The following is a 22,522-nucleotide window of genomic DNA, read 5'->3' on the forward strand; positions in this document are numbered from 1 at the left end:
GAACTTTTAAATTTCTCATTCTCATAAATATGTTAAACTTTAACTTTAACCTTGATCTTTAGATCAACTTTCCCTTTCTGGAACTTTAAGTTTTATTATTTGTATAATACTTTCAAACATTAAGCTCCCTTTTTTTCCAATACATTAATTGGACCAATTAAAAGATTTGAAATCACATTTTAATAAAATTAAAAACTCTAAATATATGAAAAAAATTTCCCCACATTTTAAGTATAATATAGTTTTTATATAAATATAATCTTTTTAAATTTTAAACTATCCTTTTCCCTTTCCAATAAATTATTTTGGATCAATTAAAGTCATTCAAATTGGATAATTCATTTTTTATTTAAATTAATTATACATGTAAAAAATGTGTTATCTTAGCTCATAGTGTTGATAAATATCATTATTATAAAGTGTGCATAAATAACGGTTTGATACTTCATTTCTTATAATATGGTTATATATATATATAGATTTGATACTTATTTGGTTTTTTTATTATAGTTATTTTTATTTTATTTTTGCTATATATGCAATTTTAATTTTTTAAAATATATTATTATTATTAGTAGGAAGTTTCTACATACATGAATTCAATATTTATGAGGATCATAATAACATTTGTCTCAACCACCCAAACCAAATACAATTCACAATTTTATAACAAGAAAAAAAATTAGTTTAAATATTGATTTGAAGATTATGTTTTTGCTTTTGCTTTTGCCTATGTTTTGTTTTGTTTTTGTTTTTTGTTTTTGTTTTTACAGAAATGGGTAGTGGACATATTAGAAACTTGGCCTTGATGCCAAAGAGCAGATTACAAAAGGTGAGTCTAAATCCAGAAATGTCGAACAACCTTGCAAGACCGTGACAATTATGTTTAGCTCACATCTCTTTTTTGCTGCTACTATGCGGTCAATTTTAGAGATTTTCCCAAGCTTTTGGATACAAACAAACTGATTTAACAGAAGGCAATAAAACATGACAATTTTCTAAATTAAGGAATTGGCTCCCATATTTCCTGTCCACCTCTGAGCAGGGCACCAGCCGTAAGAAGGGCTGCTTTGTTAGCTTCAGTGTCCGCCTCCTTATTATTGGCTCTCAACACATGATAGAAATTCAAGTTCTGGAAAGAGTCTCCAAGGTCTGAAATTCTGTGAATCAGCCTTGCTAGCCTTAGGTCCATTGGCTTAGAATGAGTCACCATAGTGTTAATAATAACCTGAGAGTCTCCAATAACATTAGCCTCCCTGATGTTCAACACTTTCAAAATCTTGAGTCCTTGAAAAAGAGCCAAAGCCTCAGCTTGAATGCTAGAAGCGATGCCCAAACCCCAAGCGAAACTGTGGATCCTAAAACCAGCTAGATTCAATATAACTCCTCCAGCACCAGCTCTTCCAGGATTGCCCTTTGCAGCCCCATCAAAAAATAGAGAGTGCCTCTGTTGGTTTGCAATCCATCCCTGGAACTCTTTTGCTGTAGCCCTTATTTGCCAAACTTTTGGGAGGGAGATACTCTTTGCCAATTTTTGGAACTGAAGATCGAGAGAAGATCCCCAATTTTTATCTTGCTGGGTGAGATTTAAATCATCTTTGTGGTCTCTCAGGCACTCTTTTAACTGGCATTTAATTTTAACTACCACTAGCTTGACATCCTGTTCGCAGTTTCTGAAAATCCTTTTGTTTCGCTCAAGCCAAATCTGCCAGCAGGTAATTTTAGGGAGAATAAACCAAGCAGCTCTAATAATTTTGTTTTTTGGAGGAGGACCAGGGTACCTTTGCAGCCATTTGACAAAAAAATCAGTAGTGGAGGAAGGCAACACGAAGCTGGAACTCAAAGTTTCCAGCAGCTTGGTCCAGATCTGCAATGTAAAGGAACATTCAAGCATCAAATGAGAAATGCTTTCCTGATTTACCTTGCAAAGTCTGCACCTTGAAGGGTCGTGGAAGCCATGCTTCTGAAGATTATCATCTGTCAAGATTTTGGAATGGCATAACAGCCAATTGAAGAAATCGATTTTTGGCAGTGAGGGATAATGCCATATCCCTTTCCATGGCTCTGGGTTCGTGGCCACATGGGGGCGCTCACACAACTTGGCGTATCCCTGAGCAACAGAATAACCACCAGCCTACACACCCTGACCTCTTGAATCCTTGCTACGCATCCGCATTGGAGCCTATCTGTGAAGCTTGGAGAGCAGTTCCTTGCGTTCCATAGACAAATCTGGGAGCGTTTCAAGTTTCCAGCCAGCCTAGCATAAATCCTGCCAGACTGAGATATCCCACAGGGAGCGCAATCCAACATCATTCATCCAACTGCGCAACGCTTGAAGAGAGCGACAGTCTCCTAGCGGCTCATTGTTCATAATTATGTTTGTCCAAAGGTTGATCCTTTTCCATTGCCGGGGACCCAATAGACATGAGTATTTATAAGCGGACAAGCTTTGGTACAGAGCTTCTGGAAGGGCGTATTCAGGAGTGGTTTAGAATGGTCTAAACAGCAGGAGCGCTTGCCATTAAAGTATTTTTTCCAAAGAGCTAGTTGAGCCCAGCAGGGTTAGGAGCAATAATTCTCTAGATGAGCTTAGCTCCCATAGCGATATTTTGATATCCAAGATTTTTGAAGTTCAAGCCTCCTTCCAAGAGTGGTTTGGAGATGGATTCCCAGCTGACTAACAAAATATTTTTCTCATTTTGCTTGCCCCCCTTCCAAAAAAAATTTCGAATGATCTCCTCCATTTTTCTAAGGATGCCAGAGGGAGATACAAGAATTGAAAGTTGAAATAAGGGAAGACTGTTAAGGACTGATTTAATAAGGACATACTTACCAGCAATGTTGAGCCAGGAAAAGCCCCAGGCAAGCAACTTGTTTTTGAATTTCTCCAATTGGGGGAGCCAATCTCTGCTGAAGGCTCTTTTAAGAAATACAGGAAGGCCAAGGTACTTGAAGGAAGTCCAGTTTGAGGAGGCTGCGAAACCAAAGGTTTTGGAAATGGAGTTGAGCAAGCTGGAAGTGGTGTTCCAGCAATAGATATGGCATTTTCCATTGTTAAGACTGCTTCCCGAGATCATACAAAACTCGTCCAGGACTCCTTTAAATCTGGAGGCTATAAGCACAGAGGCAGCTCCCAATAACAAGGTGTCATCCGCAAAGAGGGCATGATTAATGTTTTTAACACCTCTTGCTATACAAAGCCCAGCAATTTCCTGGTCCATCATTTTTTTTTTCCAAATAGAAGCTGAGGACAGAGGCTTGAAGAATGAATAGAAGGGGTGAGAGAGGGCACCCCTGCCTGAGCCCTCTCGTGGCTTTGAAAAAGTCAGCAGCTTTGCCGTTTACTAAAGGAGCAATCCAAGGCTCCAAAATGCAGGCCCGAATCCAATTTATAAATTTCTCCCCAAATCCAAATTTTTGTAAGACTTTTAGCAGAAAACTATGCTTGACTCTATCAAAAGCATTTGCTAAATCGAGCTTGACAACCATACCTTTTTCATTGCGACTCAGGCTTGAGTGGATTGCCTCTTGGACCAGAATGAAATTGTCCACTATCTGTCTCCCTTGAATGAATCCTCCTTGGCTTTCCGGAATGACTTTGGGGAGGATGAGCTTAAGTCTATTAGCGATGACTTTAGTAATCAGTTTGTAACCAATATTACATAGCGAAATCAGTCAAAACTTGTTGAAGGTGTTGGCTCCTTTCTCTTTGGGGATGAGAGCAAGAAAAGTAGAGTTCGTGCTGCCTCCGATTTTCTGGCAAGCTTGGGACTTAATAACCATTTTGTATAGATCTTTTTCCACAATCGGCCAGCAAGATTGGAGGAATCTGGCTGTAAATCCATCCGGCCCAGGGGCTTTGTCTGGGTCCATGGCGAAGAGGGCATCCTTGACTTCATTCTTGGTGACTTTAGCTTCAAGAAGGTGATTCATTTCAACAGTAATCAAGGAGGGAACCACGTCAATCATATCAGAGATTTGGTCCAAATTATATCTTCACTATACAGGCTTTTAAAGTGAAGGGAGGCAACTTTTTTGATGCTTGCATTGTCTTTGTGAGTAATAGTGCCATCTTTGATTTCGGAAATGGAATTGGTACATTTCCTTGCCTGAGCTTGTTTATGGAAGAAGGAAGAGTTCCTGTCCCCTGCTTTAAGCCAAAGGCTGCATGACTTAAGTCTCTAGTACTCTTCTTCTGCTAGACAAGCCTTGTGATAGTTTTGTTGGAGCTGGGCTTCTTTGTCTAGAATATCTTTAGTTATGTCAGCTATTTCAGCTTGGAGATGATGATTTTCCAGAATGTGTTGGAGATTTTTTCTTTCATTTGCTGGATTGGGCAGAGTTTTGGCCCAGCTTTTTAAAGCCCTTTTCACTCTTCTGAGCTTCTCCTCCCAAACAAAAAAGGGGGAGCCTTTGACCAGCTGCATCCAGATGCCCTTAACTAATTGCATGAAGTCTGATTCCTTAGCCCAGAGCAGGCTAAATCTGAAGGGAATTGGACCTAGGTCAAGCTGAAACACCAGTTCCAGCTTGATGGGTTTATGATCAGAAGTGCTGCATGGGAGAATATGAACTCTAGCCTCTAATCCAAGCAGAAGAAAAGAGCTTTGAAGTAAGAATCTATCCAATCTGGCAGCAATGTGGCCAGGGCCAATTCTTTTATTAGTCCAAGTGTACTTACCAGAGATTGGCTTGATGTCCAGTAGGTCCCAGTCCTGCATAAGATCCTCTGCCCATTCCCTTGCTGGATCTCAAACAATGCTACCTCCTCTCTTGTCTACTGATAAGAGAGTGAGGTTAAGATCTCCTGCTATGATGGTATTCTCAAGATTAACGAGATCTGCTTGGGTTCTAATGGAGTCCCAACAGGCCTTTTTTTCCACAGCGTTCACAGGGATGTACACGTTGAAGAGACTGATGATCTCTTTTGAATCTAAGTGCTGCAATTTTAAAAATAGCCAGTGAGTATTGAGGGTCTCAGAAATGACTGAGAATTTGCTAGCGTTCCAAAGAGTGCCCAACCCACTGGAAGCCCCTCGGGCTGAGATTGCTTTCACCTCACATTTGTTCCAGAGTTTCTTACTTGCCTGAAGGAAGACAGAGTCTTCCAGTTTGGTCTCCTGGATGAGAAGTATGTCAGGAGCTTCTGTTCTTATTAAACTTCTGATGGCTTCTTCTTTGATTCTGCTCCCCATACCTCTACAGTTCCAGGAGACTATCTTCATCATTTGTATTTCTGGTTGGCCCCCTTGGAGCCTTGGGGCTGGTTTCTCGCCGTCTTTTCTTTTGATGCTAGTAGCTTATCAAGGGTTGGGTGGCTGCCTTGGAGCTTATCCTTGAAAGTTTCCTGCTCTCTTTTTTCCCGATTTAATTTACGACCTCTTGTGGATCTCCTTATCGAATCTTGGGATTCTCCTATTTCCCCTTCTTCCTCCAAGCAATCTGATTCATGCTCATCTTCCTCTACTTCGACAGTGTTTCCTTTGGAGCTCTCAGCAACTGCCATATCTATTGTTGGAACACCACTTCCAGCTTGCTCAACTCCATTTCCAGAACCTTTGGGGGTACCTTTAGAGGGTGGCATTGATTTTTTATTTTCTGGTTCCTGAGTTTCCTCTATTTGCGAGCTTAGAGGAGCGAATTTATTTTCTTGATCCATTCTGGGAGGGGGTTATTAAGGAGGGGCCTGAGGACCTCTTCCGTTTGGACCAACCTACTTTTGGATTTTCCTGGTGCGCTTGACCTGGTTCCAACCTTGTTCTTTACCCTTATCTGGTTCCACATTGGTTGGGCATCCTCTGGCAAAGTGACCGTAGACATGACATTTTCGGCATTTGAAAGGCAACTGCTCGTAGTCCAGCTTCTACAAATGGGTCCAGTTTCCTACTTTGATTTTGATGGCTTCTGGGAGACCCACCTCTAGGTCTACTTCTATGCAGATACGGGCACAATCATATTGATCTTTGTTGTTTGCCCTATCTATGAATTTCCCAAGGGCGTTTCCGATGTGTTTCAACGAGTCCCAGTTCCAGCAATGAACTGGGAGATTAGGGAGTCTGACCCATATAGGGACAACCATGGGAACATCTACTGCAGGGTCGAAATCCAGCGTCCATCTGTTGAGGTACAGGCCCTGGGGGCCCATGAAATAGGGGCCATTCTGAAAGATTAGGTCCTTGTCGTCCTTTGAGGTGAATTCGAAGAGGAAGAACCCTCGTCCTAAGAAGTAAGAGGTGACGTTACTCTTGATTAGAGGAGCCCAGTTCTTGTTAACCCAGGTCTCAGTGGTCTTAAGAGAAGGCCATAGACCGGTGAACTGGCCAACGAGAGCCCGCTCAACGAAGGAGAGGGTGACTTGAATCGGGGTCTCATGCTGTAGGGAGATTTCAGGAACGTCTTCCAACCTCTTGACAAACTTGGCTGCTTCACTCTTTTTCTTCTGCGGAAAGCCGGCCAAGAGCTGAGAGAAGGCTTCGGCAGATGAAGGCGGGCTTGCCTGGGGCGAGCTCGGGACCTCCATGAGGGCGAGCCTGGCTTACTAGTCCCTTCTAGCAACAGACGAGCGCTCTAAACTGCAGGAACTCAAAACAAAGTGCAGAAAGGAGGGCAGAGGGCCCAAAGCCACGGGCCACAGAGCAGCAAGGGTGCAGAGGCGCAGCTAGGGTTTCATGGCAGCGCTCTAGAGCTCATCAATAATTAATTTACATTCCTGAAGATTATGTTATTTGAAATTAAATTTTGAATTTTATTATTTCCATTTTCTCTATGTGGTTCATTGACCGATTAATGACCGTCATGCCCAAAAGATACTTGTACTAGAGAGATCCACTCCAAGGAATCACTTCATGTCAGCTCAAATATTCAAAATTGAGATCTAATTTGGGTATATGTTAGACAATATGTTATTTTACATTAAATTTTGAATATTATTACTTTAATTACATAAATATGTGGTTATTTTAAACATTAAAGAAAAACAAAACAAAACAAAACAAAAAACAAAAAACAAAACAAAAAACAAACAACAAAAAACAAAAAACAAAAACATATTATTTTTATACAAAATTCGAATGTTATTGCAGTAATATTGGATGAGACAGAAGGAAATGCTACAAAGAAAAATTCATTTCATTTGTGAAATGATGATGATGATCATAACAACAATACTAATTACGACATTGAACAACAATGAATAAGAAGAGCAAGTGATGGTGATGATGATGACGATGAAAACAATGATGAAAATAATTATTTGACCTTAAGAAGGTAAGAGAGTACTTAGATTTCTTTACAATATTTTTTTATCTGCTAAAAAGGCATTAAGAGATGCATTTCAAGATTGTCATAGTTTAATTGAGTTATCATGTTTTTTGTGTGCTAAAAAAACCTTAAGAGATGCATTCCAATATTGTCATAGTTTAATTGAGTTATAATGTTAGGAAGGTTGATATATGACAAATATTTTGAAATTGAGATCTAAAATGGCTATATGTTGAACATTTTAAGGGAAAATTATTTTCATCTTTAACCCTCTTAATGTCACTAATTTGAAAAATTCCTTCATCCAATGGTATTCCAGAAATGTCCAATGTCCAATTTCATTATAGAGCTTATGAGAATTTGTTCTTATTTTAAAAATGCTATTATGGATTAGGAATAATCACCTCCTTACAAGAACAATTATATCCGCATGGGCCAAATGACAAAGTTCTTACAACGAGAGATCTTATTTTTTTATTTGGGGATTTTGTGTGATTGTTTGTCTGTGAACCCAAATGCGCATATTTTTTATTCTAGGTTTTGTATGATTGTGTATCTCATCAGCACCCAGATGACCATATTTCATTTCATTTGCATATTCTTCTTAACTAATTCAATTTTGGATCTCACTCTTGTTGTGTGTGATCCAACTGAGTTGGAGGTCATTCAACCACTCTGCCTGTAGAATTTTGTTGCTCCCCTTCTTGACTTTGGGCACACACTTTACCTTCTTGGGTGCCAACTTACACAAGAATAGGGAGAGGATTTGATGGTTTGAGATTGCATGATCATTGTTGACACTAACACATTGATAAAGTTCTTCACAAATCGAGCAGTCTGGAGTCCTGGATCTGTGGGCAACAATATTACATGATAGAAAAAAGAAATGCTACAAAGAAAAAGTCATTTGTGAAATGATGTTGATGATGATAAAAACAACAATACTAATTATGACAATGATGGTGACAATAATATGAATAATATATTTCAGCGTTTCATTGATGAGTTTGTTCTCATGTATTTAGATGATATACTAGTTTTTAGCAAAAGTTGGTTTGAACATGTGAGTCATGTAAAGAAAGTGCTTGATGATGATGATGATGATGATGGAAACAATGATGCGAATAGTGCATGGACATTAAGAAGGTAAGAGAGTACATAACTTTCTTTACATATTTTTTTATGTGCTTGGAAAGCATTAAGAGAAGCATTCCAAGATCGTCATAGTTTTATTGAGCTATAATGTTATGAAGTTAACAATGTGACAATTTTTTTGAGATCGAACATGAGAATATGTTAGACATTATGTTGTTTTACATTAAATTTTAAATATTATTACCTTAATTACATAAATATGTGGCTAATTTAATATATCTATATCTATATATATATATATATATATATATGTATAATTTTTATTTAGAATTCATATGTTATTCCAATAATATTGCATGAAACAAGGCTCTGTTCCAACTCATTCATTAGTTTGAGATTTCCAAATGGTCGATTTATTACATATAAATATTTTGTGAAGAGAAATTTGATTTAATGTTATAGTAACGCTCTTTGATCTCTGCAACTAGGGTTTCTGCCTTACAATAATCTACATCCAATGGCAGAGGCGCGGGGGAGGGGGGCAATGAAGCCCCCTCTTTTTGGGACACTATAGCAGTCAAAAAGAAGGAGCCTGAAACTTGTTTCTTCATAAAGCCCACTAGCTATAATGCCTTCCACTCCTCCACAACAACTAAATCTGCAAGAGAGGAGAAGAAAACAAATGGAAAAGATGTTGAAGACAAGCCTGCAAATGGGACCATCCCAAAAGAAGCTTCAACCTCGTGGGACAGAATGGAAGCATAGGTCGAAAATACCCACTCGGACCAACCCTAAATAATAGAGGTAAAAACTAACAACAACTGCAACCCCAAAGCAAAAAAAACCTCGGTTCTGGAAATCCAAGACCAAGATGTAGCAGCATACAGAGACTACATGCGGGAGCATGCAGTCATCTCCAAATTCATGGGAATTTGGTCCACTGAAAAAGCCTTGAATTGGCAGATTCAAACAAAATGGAAACCAAAAGGAGAGCTCAGGCTGAAACTGGGATCAAAAGGATTCTTCATGGTCATTTTTTACCTCGTAAAAGACAAAGATCGAATTTTTGAAGGAGGCCCTTATTTTTGCAATTCAGTTGGGCTCTGCATGAGATACTGGAAGGAAAATTTCACTATAGTCCCCGTCTGGGTCAGCTCTACTCTCTGCCCACTAACCACTGGTCACCATCAGTGCTTAAAATGCATAGGGCATGAACTAGGGGAATACATAAAAATGCCAGAGGGAACCAAAAATGGCTATTATGTCCCTTACATAAGAATATGTGTCCCCATAGATGTCTCAGGTGCCCTACCATAAGCAATAAATTTAGTCTTTAGAGACAAGGTTTGTTTCCAAAATATTGACTATTAGCATATACAATTTACATGTGGAAAATGCTATGAACACACACATTTATTCAAAGGTTGTACCCAGAACAAGGCTCCACAAAGCAATGCATAATCTCAAAATAAATCAAATGAGCAAGGTTTTACGTAAGTAGGACCAAGAAATAAGCACAAGGAAAACAAGATCAACACCAATTAGTCAGTAAAAATAAATATGAAGCCCTATAGAAATACCAAGAAGAACCAACCTCAGATGGCGAGAATGAAGAAGAAACTATGGGAAGTATCCAAAACTCGACAAATCAGAAGCAAGTGGAGAATCATTCAGATCATATCCAAATAGAGGAGGACTATATACCAGAAGACACCAATATGGAACCAAAAACGACGAAAACTTCCCCTGAAGACAATGCAATAGAGGAAGCCCTGAAGGGGTTGATCTCATATCCATAGCAGAAGAATGGTTTGGCAGTTATACCGATAGATCATATATAGAGATTAGAAGGAGCATAACTTCTACAATAAGAACTAAAACAGGGCAAACTCCAGAAATTACCAAATGACCTAGCAAACAAAGGGATACTGGCAAACATGACAGTAGAGCGACACAACCCAAAAGGACCCAACAGAAAATGAGGAAGGAAAACCACTAGGCGGCTCCTCTAGGAACTCAGATTAAGACTTCTCAATGAAGGAAAGGTAAAAGCTATTACCTTTACCCCAAATATTTATCAATGAATTGTATTTTATGGAATATAAGAGGCCTAAATGGTCGAGGAAAAAAAGGAGTCTTAAAAAATAGACTCATTACACACAAACATGTCATTGTTCTCATTCAAGAGACTAAGTTTGCTACGGAGAACCTCAACATCCTTCAAAATAATTGCTTCAAAAATTATAGCTACACAACAAATTCAGCAATGGGTACTGTTGATGGGCTCTTGATTCTATGGAAAAGCTCACTGTATGAGTTATCTTCCTCCATGGAAATGAGGCACTCCATCACCATTGTTCTAAATATCATTGGATCCAATGAAAGTATATGCGTTACTAGTATTTACTCTCCTCACAGGGAAGCTGAAAGAATCCAAATGCTTCAAGCTGTTAGGAAAATCCTGGAGACCATTCCTCTGCCATTCAGAATTACAGCATGGGATTTCTCTCCAGGCCGAGGAGAGAAATCCCAGAGGTAACCACAAACCTCATTTACGCTAAGGTCCACCCCCTAGCCTTGGGGAGGGCTCTCTCGCTATTTTCTCCTATCAATCAATTAAATGACTGATGGGATCTAGGTTTTAGGCTAGTTATGATGATCAAAGAATGACTTTGAGTTTGATTTATTAAAGGTGGGTGTACAGGACAAGGCAAATAAGGATCATGGCACTATTGAAAATCTGAATAAATAAGGGATATGGTGGCAATCCTCACAAGGGAAATATAGTCAGATCTATTAGTAATCTTTGAAAATCATTGTATTGGTAGGATGAATGAGGTAGGAATGAAAAACTAAGCATCTATCAAGGATGAATTCAATCTATCATAGAGGCAAAACACTTATAATGTTCAACAAAATTATTCAGAGCAAAATCATTTGAATTCTGATTTTTTTTTATCAAACTGAACATGAAGAGATAAACATCATGGATCTATGAGTTATAAGTAGATTAATGAGCCTAGGTATTGTAACAATAATGATGCAACTCCTAGGGCTGTCAGGTTTACTTATCAACCCAGGGTTTGTACAAACTTGGAGGTGGCAGTGCTATATGCACAAGTAGAAGTGAAGGTCCTGCCTGTTGTCATTGTTTATCTGGCAAGAGACCCTAGGGGTTCTAAGCTAGACTTCTATAGGGTTAGATGAAGCTTAATTCTTTTATGGAATAAGAGAAAACCTATTATAAGAGAGAGCTACTCTACTGCAGTAATGAAGAAAATAGCATGAAATTCTAAACCATATAATAACCTAACTAACCAATCAAACAGCTATGCTAAGCAAAATTGCTAAAATAATCACTAACCTAAGGCTGTTATCTAAGTTGTAGAAGTAAAAAACATTACACTATACTAAGGTGTAAGCAAAGGAACTTAAACTAAATTGGTTTTCAAGCGGAAGAGCAAACGGAGGTCAAAATCGATGGAAAGCGAACGTAAGGACGTAGTAGTGCATAGGGACCGTTGGGTCAATCAACGAACAGAAGATGGATGGTGGAGATCTTATCGCGAGGCTTAAGCGAATAAATGGATGAAAGAGGTTAATGAAAAAGATGAACGATGAAGATCGTATCACAAGGGATTAAGTGAGTGGATGAATGAATGAGGTTAACAGGAGATGAATGACCAAGATCTAATCACGGAGATTAAGTCAAGATATGGATGGACGAGGTTAATAGAGCGATGAATGATTGAGATCTTATTGCACAGATGAAGTCAAGAGACGGATAGTGGAGATCGTATCGCGGGAAAAAGAAATGTGCAGAAAAGATGGAGCGGGTTTCTAAGGCGGTAAGTAGTTTCTTGCACGCCCTCAAGGTCGTAAGCGAAACTCTAAAATTTCACGCGATTAGCCTTACTGTGCGACACGTAGCACGAGAAAACCACTTTTCTCGCGTGCTCTCGGGCGGATAACGTTTGTGCACTAATCTGTGTGATATTGCGTGATAACCATTGGATCAGGTCGGGCTGATCAACGGTGGAGATCAGCCAAGCTAGTTGGCGATCAGGTGAAGCGATAGTCATCGGATCAAGCGAGGCAGATCGACGGTGGGGGTTTAAAGCACATAAAGTGATTGGATGACGTGATAGCTGTCAGATCAAGAGACAGATCGACGGTGGAGATTAAAGCTCATAAAGCAAGTGGTGGACTCCATGCGAGGTAGCAGTTGGAGAAAATAATGAATCAGACAGTGATTGTGAAGGTTTGTTGGTGATCGGACGACGAGGAAGCGATGCATGAGGAACGTGATGAAGGTGGTTTCAAATGAAAACGACAGAGAAAACCAGTGAAGGTGAATAAATAACTGCATCAAACAACGAACTCCATAGCTCATGCGAGAACCAGAAATTTGTGTTTTTGGGGTTGTTGAAGGGTCTCTTCCTCAAGTCATGGTCCCAAAGGGAGGAGATGAGGCCGAGACATCTACGCACAACCTGATAGTGATATTTTTCCTCTAATTAACTTGTGAACTGAAAGAAGGCACAAATGGAAGTAAACTGAAGCAAATGCAGCTACTTAAGCAACTGAACAGAAAAACCATGAATAATCTACGCTATACTGTTGTAACGAAAGTGCAACTACTTAAGCAGATAAACAGAAAACTAGGAAACTACTTAAACAAATGAAAAAAATAGAAATCTATGCTACTTAAGTAAATGAACAATGAAAATTAGGAATCTACGCTAGCATAACAGTACAATAAAGAGAAGCTTTGGCTGCTGGGGTTGGGCCCTAACCCAAGAGCTTCAGCCCTCGGAGTTAACTCAGAGTTGGCTTAAATAGAATTCACTCTTATTATAAAAACCATGGATTACAGAACAAATTGTCGCAAGTCTTGCAGCTCAAAAATAAAGTAGAGTTTTTATAATTGAAGTCTGAATCCTACTGAGGTCCTAAGCCTCTCTATTTATACATCTGAAGTCTCTAACAACTTCCTTCCCATTAGGGAGGCTTCGCCTCCAACTCAAGAAAAACTGGTTTATGTCACTTTCACTTGCTTGGCTATCTTCTAGTCTTCAAAGTGATGGTTGTTTGCACTCCGCTGATGGAGGAATATTCAAATGGAGGGGTAGTAAATGAGGAGGATTGACCTCCTATAATTACTCTCCCTTATCCCATTTGAGTCTTTACCAAGGTCTTTGCCATAGTTCTTTGCTTTTATCCTTTATACCTGCATTTTTCCTTGCTTTTATCATTTATTCCTGCATTACATGCACATTATACCACAAAGCCAAATATCCAACTCTAACTCATCTCATAAATAAAATATAATTAAAAGTATGCAATAAGTTGTGAGAATAGTTGGTTTGATTAAGTTAGGAGGTGAATTAAGGTTAATTAAGACCCATATAATTACTCAATGATGAGGCTCATCATCACCCCCCTACTGAAATTGTTGCTCATCCTCTGAGCAACTTAGTCAATTTCCATGTCCTTCATGGCTCTGGTAGCCTCTCTGACATCCCATGCTTATGTTGTGGTCTTCTTCTTCTTCTTTATAGAAGCCTGCTTTTCTTTCTACTTCTTCCCACTGCCTCTTTTCCTCTTCTTCTTTTCTTCCTTCTAGCATCCTTAGGAGCAGTGGTGGACTGAGTTTTAGGCCTATCCAATTGACCTTCAACCTTTGCATTGATTTCTTATACATAGGTGTCCTATTGAGTGCCTCTCTCAACCTTTGAGGGGAGTGATATTCTCTGATCTTTGAGATGTGTGGTAGTGTTCTCCATCTCCTTTAGCAGGCATGTATATTATCATCTCTTAGCAGCCTAAACATGTCCTCAAAATGTGAAATTTCTTGCTCTTGGGCAACAAGATATCTAAGTGCTAGCTGAGGATTATTTGCAATTAGACTATGGGTGTTGATTAGGGCCATGGGATTTGTTTGTTCAGCTCTGATGAAAAGAGGTTCATTTTGTTCTCTGGCCAATATAATTTTCATCTCTGCAGCCCTTGACTTCTCATGGTTCATCCATGATGCCAAAGCCATTAATTGTAGATCTCCCAGCTCTACAATAAGATCCCAAATATTCATGTCTGTGAGGGCCATGTTGTGCAAGTAAAACTCAACCATTTTGGCCCTATCCTCTAGTGCACTTTGATCCCAAAGATCAATAAACTACCCGTAGTCGTGAAATGGCATGGTGCTCCTTTGTGCTAGTGTTTTGATATGAAATTGCAGCCATTATTCTCTGAGGTAAAGAGTATAGGATTTAGCTGGCATCCTACACTGGATGGCCTCCAAGGAGAGGCTGGCCATACATGCTAACTGGTTTTCCTTTTCCTGCAACTCTCCTCTCTATTTTTCTTATCTTCTTCCTTTTTCTATTATTTCTCATCTCCATCAGTTTATTCCTTTCTTTCAACATCATCCTCCTTGTGTTCTGTTTCAGCATCATCCTCCTTGTGTTTCAGCATGTTCCTATGTATTAGTCTCTTCTTCATCCATCTCATCCCCATCTAGCTTTGTATCTTCTTCTTCTTGTTTTGCCTCCTCCTCACTGACAAAAGGACTAACATCATAGATTAGGGTTTTGATGTCATCCTCTACTGGTAACTCTCTCAAGATTGACCATGTTATAGGGATCCTGAGGTTTTGGAGGGCATCCTTAATGAGGATCCTGATCAACCCATGGTGAGCCAACTGTTGGGAATTCCCTTCCTTTACTTTGTTGATGGAGTCTATGAGTGATTGCATCAAGAAATAGGGTATGTTGAGTCTTTAGTGAACTGGTGTTTCTACCCCAAGACTTAATTCTTCAAGCATTCTCAAATGGTTGCCATAACACTACTGTATCTATGGACTCTTGCATTCTCTTTTGAATTATTAAAGAATTTCCTTTTTGCCACCTTTTCACTTATAAACCAACTACCTCTTAACCTTTACAAATTTTGATCAAATGATGCATATGAGTGAGTGAGTGGGATACTTACCTGTGGTCTTGATGCCATGCTGCAGTTTTCAAAGATCAAAGGTGTTGTTGATGGTCATTTTTCTTCCTCCTTTGTTGTCTGTTGATGGTTTATTAGCTTTTGCAGGTGTCTGTGACTAAAGATCTGATGCTGCTGTGGAGCTCTTGGATTACCACTTGGCAATGTTTGTTGTCTCCCTTAGAATTTCTTGATCATGTTGTTGGCTGGTGTTGTGAGGATGCTGTAATGAATGGACAGAGGTAGTAGGAGTGTATGTGGATGCAAGGATGATGGTAATGGTCGAGGTGATTCTGTTAGAAAACAAAATCTTCACCTGAATTGAAGCAATGAAGTGAAAAACAATGGGATTGATGGAGGGATGCATGGTAAGGAGTGGAGGAGATGAATATATGTGAGGCAGGGTTCCCTTTGGATACTCTCTTTGCTCATTGATTGTCTTTCTCACCCACCTGCAAATAACAGTTATGTTTTTTGTTTGTTTTTAATTCTCTCTCTCTCTCTCTCTCTCTCTCTCTATATATATATATATATATATATATATTTTAAAAACACCTAGGCTGCCTCAGAGAGGTTTTCACCCTAGATATTTGCCCTGGGCGCCTCAAGGAAGGTTTTCACCTAGGGATCTTCTTACTCTTTTTCATTATTTCTCATCTTGGGCCGCCTCATGAGGTTTTCAATCCAAAGATGGGACTCAGACGCCTCATGGAGGTTTCCACCTGAATCCTTATTGTTTTCTTATTTTTCAGTAACTTGATGAGGGAGGAGCTAGAACTTGCTCCACCATCATCACCATCTTATTGACATTGTCAATGAACTCTTGTTTTGATAAAGGCCTCTTGTACATTTTCAATCGGTGTCCATTAACTAGTAATGGAATGGCTTCTTCATCACTAGTTCTGATTTGCACTGAACCATTGTCATGGCATCTTTCCAGCACATAAGGTTTGAGCCATCTTGTCTTTAGCTTGCCCTTGAAGCTTTTATACCTAGAGTCATATAACAATGCCCAGTCTCCCTCTTAAAATTGCTTCTCCTTAATGTGTTTGTCATGCCAGATCTTCCTCTGAAGCTGAACTAGCTCTGTATGTAGGAGGGATTGTATTCTGAATTCATCCAAGCCATTCAAATGGAACAATCTTTCTTTCTATGCATGATTGAAATCCAAATCTAGTTGGGCTGCCATCCTCAATGTTTTATATTCAAACTCAATGGACAACAAAGCCTTTTTCCCATAGACCAGCTCATAGGGTGTAAATCCAGTGGTGGTCTTCCATGTTGTATTATAGGCCCAGGTGGCCTCAACTAGTCTCTCTGCCCAATCCTTTCTGTTGCTACTTGGTACCTTCATTAAGATGTTCTCCAGTGCCCTGTTGGTCACCTCCACTTGCCCATTAGTTTGTGGATGATAAGGAGTGGAGGTCCTATGCTTGATTTTATGATGGCTGAGCAGTTCTTCAATCATGCTGGAGTTAAACTAGCAGCCTTGGTCTGTGACTAGCTCTCTAGTGTACCCAAATTTGTAGAATGTATTCTCCCTTAGGAACTTGGTGACCTTCTCTTTTGTTGTTGCCTTAATTTCCTTGGTTTCAGCTCACTTAGTCAAATAATTAGTGCACACAATGATGTATTTCTTTTGATTTGAAGGAGGGTTGATAGGCCCAATGAAGTCCATGCCCACTTGTCAAATGGCTCGAAAGTGACTTGAGGTTGTAGGGGAATTTTCATCTCTTGGAGTAGGATTTCCCATCCTTTGGCACCGATCACACTGACTAATTTACTTTTTGCACATCCTAATGAAGAGTAGGCACATAATAGCTTTCTTGCAACACTTTGAATGTTGTCCTCTTTGCTGCGAAGTGACCCCCACAAGGCCCATCATGACAGGTCAGAAGGATGTCAAAGACTTCCTCTTCCCGTACACATCTCCTCAAGATTTAATCTGGGCCACGTTTGAGCAGATTGCCCCCAATCCAGGTGAAGGGGGTGCTTTTCCTGACTATCTTTCTCTTTTCTTTGGAGGGCAAGTTTGGTGGGAACTGTGTTGATACCAAATAGTTTGTTATATCAGCAAACCATGGGGAGAGAACTGAAATAACAAACAAATTCTCATCTAGTAATTGGTCATCCACCACTCCTTCTTCATCTGCAAGCAGATTCATCCTAGATATAAAGTCAACAACAACATTTTCCTTACCAGGCTTATAAAAAATAGTTGGATCAAACTGTTGTAATAAAAGCAACCATCTTATAATTCTCGCATTCACATTTGGTTTGTTCATTAAATATTTGATTACAGCATGATCAGTATGCACAAATGTTTGATATTCTGTAATGTAATGCCTAAATTTGTTCAATGAATTCACAACAGCCAGGAGTTCCTTTTAAGTCACAATTTAGTTTAGCTCAGCCTTTGATAGTTTCTTACTGATAAAATATTTTGTTTAGGGCAATTTCTCCTCTTCCTGACCTAAGGATGCTCCTATGGCTTTGTGTGAGGCATCAACATGAATATGAAAAGGGAGGGCCCAATTTGGGCCTCTAAGGATTGGTGCAGTGGTTAACTTACCCTTTAGAATGTCTAAGGCCTCTCAACAACTCTTTGACCATATAAACTCAGAATCTTTGGCCAACAACCCAAATAAAGGAGAGGCCAACTTGCTAAAGTCCTTTATGAACCTTCAGTAGTATCCAGCTAACCCTAAGAAAATCCTGACATCTCTCTACTTTTGTGGAGCTGGGACCCTTTGGATGATTGCTATTTTGTTTGGGTCCACTTGCAGTCCTTGCTGAGATATTGAATTACCTAGCATAGTCCCTTCAGTCATTAGGAATTCACAATTTTGTGGACTGAGAAACAGATTCATTTCAATGCATTTGTGTAATACTTTACCTAGGTTAGTTAGGGCTTCTTGGAAATCACAACCATAAGGTGTAAAATCATCCATATAGATTTTCACAACATCATATACTAAGTCAACAAAAATACTCAAGACTGCTCTCTGGAAAGTGGCAGGAGCATTGCATAGGCCAAAAGGAAGGACCCTATAGGAAAAGGTACCCCAAGGATAGGTGAATGTGGTCTTATCATGGCCTTCTGGGCAGATTTGGATTTGGTTGTACCCACCGAATCCATCTAGGAAAGAAAAGAACTTCTTCCCTGCCACGTCATCTAGCACTTGGTTAATGAAGGGTAGGGGAAAATGATCCTTCTTTATGGCTTTGTTCAAATCCCTATAATCAACACAAATCCCCCACTTACCATTTTTGTTTGGAACTAACACTAAGGAGAGATCCACTCACTGTCTGAGACAGGGTAAATGAATCTTGCATCTAGTAGTTTTCGCAATTCTTCTTTGACTATGTCTTTAAGAGCTGGATTCATCCTCCTTTGTGGTTGCCTGAATAGCTTGCAACCTTCTTTGATGTATATGTGGTGAGTACACACTGAGGGGTGTACTACCTTCATTTACTTATAACTCCAAGCGAAGGCTTCTAGGTGTTCTCTCAACATGTTGCATAGCTTTTTCTCTTCTAAAGCAAAAAGAGATGGATTAATTTTCAAAGTTTTCTTTGGGCCAAATTCTATGGTTTTGACATGGAGTGGGTTGGAATTGGCCAAGCATTAGTCAATTTGATGATTGCTCTCGGTTTCCCTTCTTCTTCTAATGGTAGTGAAATAGGAGTTGGGCTTTGAAGCAGGTGTTCAATTAAGTCATCCTCATCTTGTTGTCCTCCTCGTATGATTGCATCCAAAGCATAAAGTTGGGCAGAATAAACTTCATCTTCTTCCTCCTCCTCCAACCATAAAGGTAAATCATGCTCTTGGGAAGGTTGAGCAGTAGGGTATAGGACTAATTGTTTGGACATATGCCCATTCTTGATGGTCATATTCCCAGCTTTGTAGCTAATGTAAGCATCAACTGTGGCTAACCATGGCCTCCCAAGGATGAGAGGGTAACGAGTAAGCTTAGCCTTAGGCTAGAGAACTAGGAAACCTGCAGGGTACTCCCAGGAGTCAATGTAGACCATCACATCCTCCAGAATTCCCTCAGGGGTGACTGTGGAACGGTCTACAAGTTGCAGAACTGTTGTGGTCTTCCTCAATGACCCTTGGAGGTCGAGCTTGAGCATGGTGTCCTTGGTAATCACAATAGTGGCAGCCTCAAGATCAATCAGAGTGTGTGGGATAATGGTACCATTGATGTGCACATCTACTATAAGGCTTCTAGGGTCTAAATATTTTGGACATATTACTTGCCCCAGCATTAAGTCAGACAACTGCCCAATGACATTGATGGTAGGGGCATCCCTTTTTACTCTTCCTGGATGCTTGAAGCACTTCTCCTTTATCAACTTATTGTAATTGCCTGGAGAAGGGGGATCTTTACACATAGATTCTTCAATTCTCCGAGAAGTTCAGTTTCTTATGGGGTAGGTTGGAGTGGTTGCGCTAATCTCTTAGGAAAGGGTGGATTTAATTTAAGGTTGCTTTCCTCTCTTTCTTCCTCAACCTCCTTGTGTGGAGAGGAAGGTTGGTTATCAGGGAGAATTCTTCCTGATCTTAGGTTGATCTCCTGGATTTCTACAGCATAAGCTGGGTATGATGTCTCTCCAATGTATGCTCGTGAGCTTGCCTATTGTTTGGGTTCGAATTTGGCTGGGCAGGCATCTGGGGTTGCTTAGGTTGAGCAAAGTGTAGGAGTTGTGGTTGGGTAGGTGGTGGAGGCAATAGGGCTGGAACATTGTTGAATTGGGGCCTCCACCCTTGGGGATGGGGTATTCCACTAATGTTGTGGTTGAGCATATGGTTGAAATGACTGGCTAGCTGGCTGGGATTGATACTAAAATGTATAGGGAAAAGGAGGGGGTGTAGACCGGGAATGATGAGAAGGGGGTCCCCAAGAAGGTATTGATGTGGTTTGGTTGGGGTTGTAATATGCATGGGATGACACTTACATACCCTGCTGGTATGGTCTAGGCCCAGGAGGTCTCCTTTGGTTGATGTAGCAAAGTTTCATAGTGACCTCTTCATCTCCTTGATATACAGCTTTGAGTCCAGGTAAAGAAGGTCACTTGTCTGTGGAGTGTTTTTCTTCATAGAATGAGCAAATCTTAATACAATTTAATGGACATTCGTTCCTAGGATGCCTCCTAGTGCATCTAGGACAAAAGATGGCCAAGGCTCTCTCTGCTTCCTCTTGCTTCCTTTTGATATTCATGGCGTCCAATTGTAAGGCAAGGGTTTGCAACATATCAGTTTTGAAATATTCCAGCATATTTCCAATTTCAACCTTGATGGATAAGTTAGAGGATGATGTACTGGCCATAGGTTGACTAACCCACTTTTTCCTGGCTAACCTAGAATGGTTTCTAAAGAAAATATTGATATCCTCATAGGGTAATTGGTAGACATCTCCTCATGCTATCATATGTAAGGTATCCAGGAGATCCTCCCTTACTCCTCTAAGAAGGACCAGCTTTAGTGACTCAGGGTCAAGTGTGCACCTGGCCCTTTTGTAACTGAGCTGGAATCTTTCTTCATAGTCTTCTAGGGATTCATCCTGGCCTATGGTCATCCTGAAAATCTATTCTTTAGTATCCTTGGACCTATAATAGTCCCTATATTTTTTGTTAAAAGTGTGCTACATCTGAGGCCAAGTTGTGATGCTATCTCCAGGTAAACCCATGAACTAGCGCAATGCTGCATCCTTGAGGGTAGATGGAAACAATTTTAACTTTTTCTCATCATCTGTATAGTCATAGGTTTGGCATATAACAACAAACTCAAATAGGAAAGTGTCAGGGTCCTCTGTGGTCAGGCCATGGAAATGAGGTAGAGCAGAGGGGCTTATATTCTTCATCTTAGTGTCCCCATTAGTTTCCCTAATGGGGAAGGCACTCTCAATTCTCTCTCTATCTCCCCTGTCATTTTGGTTTCCAGCCATTGGTTCAGTAGGAATGGTTTCTTCCTCTTCTTATTCCCTTGTAGGTTCTTCAAATATGTAAGGTTGCTCACCTAAAGGTTCTTCCACTTCACAGTCACCGAAGAAGAGAGAAGGTTGATTGTTGGATGCAATGGGGGTATTTGTCAAGAATTTCCCTAAATTGTCCCTATTCCTATGAGGCATGAAAGGAAATGTTTTTTTTGGGTTGGTTTTTGTAAGATTTTCTTTAAAGTTAGAAAGTACTTGCAAAATTGAAAGGAAAGCATATAATGACAACTAAAAGAAAGAAAGAAACTAGGTTACTTTTGCAGAAATAGACTAATGGAAGAAAATTGAAGACTAGAAGTAGAAGAAAATAAAGTTGGAGACTAGAAAATAGAAGAAAGCAGTAATTACTTCTACTGAGACACCTCCTTGGCAACGACACCAAAAAGTGATGAGCCTAGGTATTGCAACAATAATGTTGCAACTCCCAGGGATCCCAGGTTTAATTATCAACCCGAGGTTCGTACAAACTTGGAGGTGACAGTGCTATATGCACAAGTAAAAGTGAAGGTCCTGCCTGTTGTCACTATTTATCTAGAAAGAGACCCTAGGGGTTCCAAGCCAAACTTCTATAGGGTTAGAAGAATCTTAATTCTTTGATGGAAGAAGAGCAAACCTATTCTAAGAGAGAGCTACTCTACTGCAGTAATGAAGAAAACATCATGAAATTCTAAACCATACCATAACCTAACTAACTAATCAAACAAATATGCTAAGCATAATTACTAAAATAAGCACTAGCCTAAGGTTGCTATCTAAGTTGTAGAAGTAAAAAGCATTAAACTATACTAAGGTGTAAGCAAAGGAACTTAGACTAAATTGGTTTTCAAGCGGAAGAGCAATCGGAGGTCAAAATCAATGGAAAGCGAACGTAAGGACGCAATAGCGCATAGGGACCATTGGATCGATCAACGAACAGAAGATGGATGGTGGAGATCTTATCGTGGGGCTTAAGCAAATAAATGGATGAACGGGGTTAATAAACATGATGAACGACGAAGATCATATCGCGAGGGATTAAGTGAGTGGATGGACGAACGAGGTTAACAGGTGATGAATGGTCGATATCTAATCGCGAAGATTAAGTCAAGAGATGGACGGACAAGGTTAACAGAGTGATGAATGACTGAGATCACGCAAAGAAAAAGAAACGTGCGGAAATGATGGAGCGGGTTTCTAAGGGG

This window comes from Pinus tabuliformis, chromosome X, assembly GCF_031772625.1.
Source record: "Pinus tabuliformis cultivar Carrire ecotype Pingquan chromosome X, CPIR1, whole genome shotgun sequence".
In the NCBI taxonomy this organism is placed as follows: domain Eukaryota; kingdom Viridiplantae; phylum Streptophyta; class Pinopsida; order Pinales; family Pinaceae; genus Pinus; species Pinus tabuliformis.